This window comes from Adiantum capillus-veneris, chromosome 22 (genome assembly GCF_014529385.1).
Source record: "Adiantum capillus-veneris isolate H3 chromosome 22, ASM1452938v2, whole genome shotgun sequence".
Lineage (NCBI taxonomy): Eukaryota > Viridiplantae > Streptophyta > Polypodiopsida > Polypodiales > Pteridaceae > Adiantum > Adiantum capillus-veneris.
Genome location: NC_140952.1, coordinates 131,557,793 through 131,565,256, shown reverse-complemented (window position 1 = coordinate 131,565,256; position 7,464 = coordinate 131,557,793).

Here is a 7,464-nt window from a genome sequence, read left to right as displayed (position 1 = left end):
TGGCTTTGAGACAATGCGAGAAGCTCTGGGCAAGTGGGAGACATGGGGGTACATAGATAGCTCTCGAAGGGCCGCTTTACAGGCGGAGATTGACCATTTGCTTGTCTGCAAACGCACAATCAACCTGGTCGACATCTCTGGCTCTAATGTGGTAGAAGATTGAGGCAAGATTTAAATAATTATGCACTAAATAATATAGTTAAATAAATATGCACTAGCACATGATAAATTGTATTAGTGTGATGCAAGTTGTACTGTGTGTGTGTGTGTGCGGATTTGATTCCCTACGTAATCATGTAAACAACTTATTTTAATTATATGATGCTTATTTTAACTATATGATGGTGTTCCACTCTTCAGTGCCTTGGCGAGAATAATTCATATCACTACAAGAGGTTGTGTGCTTTTGTGACGCTGTTAGCGACGGAAATACACTGGGTTTTTATAACCCCCGGCGTCGCTAAAACCGTCACTAATAGCGTCGCTACGAGAGCGTCGCTATATGCGACGCTATAGCCGTCGCTATATGCATCGCTATAGGCGTCGCTATATAGAGACGCTCATAGCGACGCTCATAGCGACGGTTATAGCGACGTTTACACAGAAGACTATAGCGACGCTAATAGCGACGCTCCAGAGCCATAAATAGCGACGGTTATAGCGACGCCCGAGATAATTTTTTTTTGGTGACAAGGCATTGAATGCCCTGCCACCCATCAACCATATTGTACTTGATTCACTTTTTAAAAAAAGTGCAAGGGTAGATAATAGACCCAAAATAGTCACCCACAAGACGCATTGTTTGCAAAATTGACAAGCGTAAAATTGACAATTGTACACATCATAGGCAAAATGAATTGATTGGCAAATGTAATAATGACAATTGTACAACATCATAGGCATAAAGAATTGATTGGCAAAATGAACTACGGTGACAAATGTAATAATATACATGGTTCAAAAAGACGTATAAAATCCGTCTCACGATACATAAGCTATGAGAAACCCTAAACTAATGCTATCTAGCTACGGCTAAACTGACGTCGTCTAGTCAAACGTCTCATCGCGTCCAAGCGGCGTATCTGTCGGATTCTGCAAAAAAAAGACAATAAGACAGCTTTCAGTAAGTATAAACATATAATGACATTTATAAAACAATACAAAAAATAGAAAAGAGTAAACCCTAATACTAACCATGCCGCCGCGAGAACTGAGAATGTCCATTAGGGCGTTTAAGCCCTTCCTGCCTGCGTACTCGCGCTCGTATGGTGTGGGATCACGTCCTATCATCGACCACTGTCTAAACATACAAAGATTTCATTATGTTAGAATTAAAAAACTCATAAACCCTAAACTATCGAACATAAAGAGCAATGCGAAAACAATTACAAAATCGGCCTCAAATGATGCCCATCCACCGCTCCCCAAGTGGTGCGAGCTCCCTGCCTCTACTCGCGCTCTGGCTGCATCCTTTTGTTGCTTCCACTTGTCGGGATTCTCGCGCGCTGCTTTCTTCGCATTCTTCCAATCTTCTTTGGCCAGCCAATCTGGCCTGTTCCACCCATGCTTGATTGCTTTTTGCACTTTGGAACGCTTGTGTTTGCAGTATTCGCGCATTCGAATCTTCATCAGGTCTTCATTGAAGCGTTGATCCCATGTTGGAACGGGAAACTCATCATGAAGTATGCTAATGACTCTGGCTTTTAAATCACTTGGTACTTCACTCCATTTGTTTAGTATGTAGTGTCTAAACAGCTGAGAGCAAAGACCACGCATGCGCGAGATCACCTTCTTGCCGTCATCATCCATGATGATGCCGCCGCTGAAGTCGACGGAGTAAGGCAAGCCCTCTGGCCAGTGACGCATGAACCTGGGTGTCCCGACAGGGGTCTCTAGCGGCGTGTCGATGGGGGTACGGACGTCAGGTGTCTCCATCGGCGTCTGGGCCCCGAAGCGAGGAGTGTCGAGTGGGGTGGCTCCTAGCGGAGTAGGTAGAGATGTGTAGCTGCTAGGAACAGTCAGCCGCACAAAACCTGGCGTAGATGGCGATGCTGTGGCTGGTGTGGGGGCGGGCAAAGAAGGGGAGGATAAAGAGCCTCGTCGAACACGAGGCGGTGTGGAGGCATCGGCGGCGGAATCCCCACAACAACCGCCACCGCCACCACTAGAGCGCCGGTGTCTAGACGAGTGTGAAGATCGTCTCGTCGACACCGAAGCTTCGGAGCGCGCCGAATGCTCCGAAAGAGAGGGAGATGCGGATGGAGTAGGAACGCGCGATGATGAGCCAGAGCGATGATGCTCCACATACCACTGTCTCTGCTGCGGTGACAAAGAAGAAAGAAACTCCTCATCATCCATACCTGCATTAAACACACGACTATTTAAACTTAATATTGAATGAATAGAGTAGACAATGACGCAAAGACCATTAAATACAATGACGTAATGACGCATATAAATACAATGACGCAATGAATCTAGTGATAGGCAAGTCGAAAACTCAGAATTTTCAATCAAAAGATGTGAGCGTGAGTAGAAAAGAGCGTTATACACCATGGAAGGTACTTAGAGAGCCAGAGCTTTTACAACACGGAGCAAAATTGTTCAAATACAATATTTGTGGATTTAAGAGATCTCTCTCTCATCCTCACATAACTCAGCATAACTTCCTATATCTATATAGAGCTCTCTCTTTAAACACATATCCTCTGTTTCATTTTGTAGCTCCTCTGCATGCACCCCATATAGAGTAGTAGCATCTTGATGCTCGTCTGGCACCACCGCAGCGGCTTCTGATTGAGCATCTTCTCTGATCTCCTCCATTGATGCCGTTGTGATTGGCACATGGTAGCCTTCATACGTCCTTGCACTACGAGGGGCTACCTCTATGACGTACCACCAGTTTGATGTAGACTTTGTAGGATGAAATATTACCTGCCAGAGCCACATAACTTACATGAGAGCTTTCAAGCACATAACTTGTAAAAGGGGGATGTTAACTATTTACATACTTACTTGTTCACAATGCTCGGGTAGTACGAAAGTGTCTCTTAGGTCAGTCCATTTCTTAGTAGAATCCACCTCAAGAAAACCAGACTCTCCTCTACGCACAATAGCGTTGCGACCCTCCATGATTATCTTGAACCATTGCATGTCGAACAAGTCGACAAAAAATACTCTGTAATCGATCCTCAAAATCTCTTGTAGCGTGCCGAAGTAAGTGAGTTCTGCCACCACAGGATCTGCATCAGAGGAACGTCGTCGACTAGACTGTTCAAATTTTGCCATGATTCCACAATCTTGAGTAAAACGCTTTTTGTCGATCCGTTCCACCCTAAAATGTCGACCTTTACACCATGCTGCTGTGTATGACTTATACTACAACAAACAAAGATTATGAGTGGCCGTTCAAACGTTTAGAAATAAAGTCACTAGCTAGTCGTACATTGCAAACTTACCTTGGTCATGCAACCCCGAGAGTACTCCCACTCTTCCTCAGTCACTTCGTCACCGCATTGTTGTGCGCTTTTCAATTGGTTGTGCAACCATCTTAATCTCATGAATGTTGGTAGGCTCTCCAGACCCGTCGGATAGTGCATCGGTGGTCGTCTTCCCCGTCTCCACTCGACTCGTGCCCTTTGTCGCTCTTGCTTTGCATCCTCATATTGTGAAATCCACTTTTGCATCACTGGATTGTGAAGCATGCAAAATCGGTTGATTTTAGCCTCTAGATCTTCCGTCATCTTCTTCTCAACACCGAGATTGCACATGACAATCCCAGATATGCGCTCATCATCTATGGTTCGCCATAGCGTGTCCCGGGCTTTATCAAATCCGTCTAGCCACTCTCCAATGTACACTAGGGACTCGGATACCAACCAACCTTGTGCCATGCTACCCTCCGGACGTGCCTTTTGACGCACATATCCCTTAAGCATTTTCATGAAACGTTCTAAGAAGAACATCCATCTGGAATGAACTATGCCAGCTATTTCCACCTCATCAACTATGTGAACAAGAAGATGCACCTGAATGGTTAGCATGGTAGTAGGAAAATGTTTCTCAAACATGCACACAAGCTCCACAGCATTTAGTTTGGCAAATGGTATGGAGTCTACGTTGATCTCCTTTTGTGAGATCCATTGCACCAGCTTTGCAAGTTTGTAGATTGTGTTACAGATGTCGAGAGACAAACATCCCTCAATGGAAATTGGTAAAATAAACTGTAAAGTATGTGCAGCAATGATATTAAAGTCCACATTGGATCGAGCAAGTGATTGATCATGAGTCGGGGCCAGTATGGTAACTCGTACCATAGAGATAGTCTCTTCATCCCTAGAGGCAATCCGTCATCGCACATCTCCTTCTGCTCTAACCATGCTTGTGCAGACATCCTTGGTGGCTCTCTTCCCAAAAAGCCGTTGCGTAACACATGATTCTCTGGAAGATACTCTTGATGAACTTCGTAGATTTGCTTCTTCAGTGAGGGCGCCCTACGTGCATTCAGTCTAGGTCCACATGTGACATGTACACATGCTCTGTATCCGCTTGTTTGAAGCCCTGCATGTATACACATGATAATAGATCAACTATGGGAAAAAACAAGATTTACAGTGTCTGAGTGAGGAGTGTCAATAGATCACCTGAGCATTCTGTTAGCCCGGGATAGTCATGCATGGTCCACATTAGAATGCCTCTGATCAAAGCATTCCGTCGTCCTGTGTGTCGGCTCATATCCACCACCTCTATGCCAATCCACAATTGTTGTAGCTCTTCCAATAGTGGACGAAGATACACATCCATATTCTCCACTTTATATCGCCCTGGCACAATCAAGCTTAGCCATAGGTGCCCCTTCTTCGTAGTCAACCACGGGGGAATGTTGTAGTTGACGATGACAATGGGCCATACACTGTAAGATGTTGATCTTTGACCAAATGGATTTACGCCATCCATAGCCAGGCCTAAGCGCAAATTTCGAGCTTCCCTGGCAAAATCCGACCATGTTCCATCTATATGTTTCCAGGCTGCGCAATCTGCAGGAATTCGTAGCACACCATCCGAAGATTTATTCTCCTCATGCCATGATGCTAGGGCGGCCATGGACTTACATTCGAAGAAATGCTTGATGCGAGGAAGCAGAGGAAAATGTCGCAAAACCTTTTGTGGAATTTTTGTCCCGTGGAGATCTACTCGATATCTTTCAGAATCACATTTCGGACACTTCTCCATGTCTATGTATTCCCCTCTGAAAAGAATGCAGTCATTAGGACAAGCGTGGATAGAATTGTAATCCATCCCCAAGTTTCGCAAAATCTTTCTTGCTTCATCTCGGGAATCTGGCATCACATTGTCAGCTGGTAGTATGTGCTCTTTAAGCAATCTACACAACATAAAAATACGATACAGTCGTGTAAAAATCTATCAGATCATTATACATTTAGAGTTTTATTAAAGTAAACTAATTGTAATAGATCACCTGAAAAGCGCTGTGACGCTAGTGTCACTCCATCCAAACTTTGCCTGCATGTTGAGAAGAACCAGGAGTGCTTTCAATCTAGACATACGTGCTCCATTATACAATGGCGTATCGGCTTCACTTTTCATATCATCATAGATAAGCCTTTCTGAATCCATGATCGTCTCGATCATTTCATCAATCTCGGGCTCAAACATTGCCTCGTTGGGAATGTGCTCTGCATGATCATCCCCCGAGCTGTCAGAGGCTACATCTTGTGGCCTCACATATGCTGCTTGACCAAAGCGCCTGCGAACACATCTATTGGGTTGCAAGACTGCTGCTTGTTGGCCAGCGTCAGAGTCCAACGAGTTATAATTGGCAACAACTCGATCTATAATAGATGGATCGAACTCGCCAAATTCGCGAACGTGCTGCAAAGAAACACGTCTTGTCCGTCGCACAGCATGCTTGCATTGGTTACAAGGACATAAGACCCTCGTTGAGAGATAGGTGTTTCGGTTGGACGGTCCCACATCCTCGTCACTACTCATAATGAGGATAAAAATCTTATAACCTGGACAACAAATTTAATATTCTATTGGCATTCTTCGTCTTATCTCTCTCTCTCTCTCTCTCTCTCTCTCTCTCTCTCTCTCTCTCTCTCTCTCTCTCTCTACCTCACATTCTCTAGTCATGTCCAATCCCCGCACACCTCGGTCTAGAGGTGCACGGAGATCAGAACCACCCGGTTATAATCTCGTCTTTATTGGTCAATACCTATATTTGTGGGTACAAGAAATCTACAGACCCACGTCTACATGATACTGCATGTAGTGGACAAAACCCCTTTGCCTCTTCTCTAGCTGTAGCACTTCACAGCATCTTAACATCTTTTCACAGTAGATCTGTTCACTGTTCGTCTAACTCTAAACCCTAAACCGTAAGTAATTCTTGCGTGGACTCGATCTAACGTAAATAAGCATAAATCTAAATAAACGTAAATCTAACTAGAAATAAACCTAAATCTAATTTAACGTAAGTCTACATCTAACCTAATCTTTAATGTCTTTTGGGATAGTTTCCTACGACGTTAAAACTCTCTTCTTCTTGTGCGTGTGTGTGCGTGTGTGGGTAAACCTAAATAAACCTAAGTCTAATCTAATATAACATAAATCTAAATCTAACGTAAATTATGTTATATTAAAAACAAAGAACTAAACTAATAGAGATTATAAGAACCTTAAAACTGATTTAACACATAATTTTTCACATAACTCGGCAAGAGTTGGCATTCTCATCACTAAAGATGTGAGAGTTAACTTCCGGCGGTGACGCTGCCTCATCTCCATCCACATCTGACGACAGCAATTGGCCCTTTGGACCGTTCTTGCTCTTGTTACTAACTTTGAAGTTGTTGTTGAATGACTAGAGGTTGTCTAGATGGTCATTGTCGGGGATGTAGTGACTCTTGCCGCCCTGAAGATCCACCTTCTTCCCTATCTTCTGAAGACATTTCACCAGTACTTTTGGATCGACGGAGCCCACCATGAGTGAAGGCAGCAATACCCTATATTCCATTGAGGGCTTTCTTCACCCGCTTCATGCAGGCATCGCAGTCTATGGAGACCTAAATCTAATCTTATATAACGTAAATCTAAATCTAGCGTAAATAAACGTAAATCTAACTAAAAATAAACCTAAATCTAATCTAATTTAACTTAAATAAACCTAAATCTAATTTAACGTAAGTCTACATCTAATCTAATCTTTAACGTCTTTTAGGATAGTTTCCTACGACGTTATAACTCTCTTCTTCTTGTGTGTGTGTACTTGTGTGGATGTGTGTGCCAATAAAAAGAGATAAATGGTATAACCTTTCTATCACCCATGCCAAGTATGATAGATTGGTTATGCCATTTCCCTCTTGAATAATAGGTCTTGAGTTCAACTCCTCATCGGCTAGATCTTTAGGTCTTTTAATTTTAATTAGTTTCCTACGACGT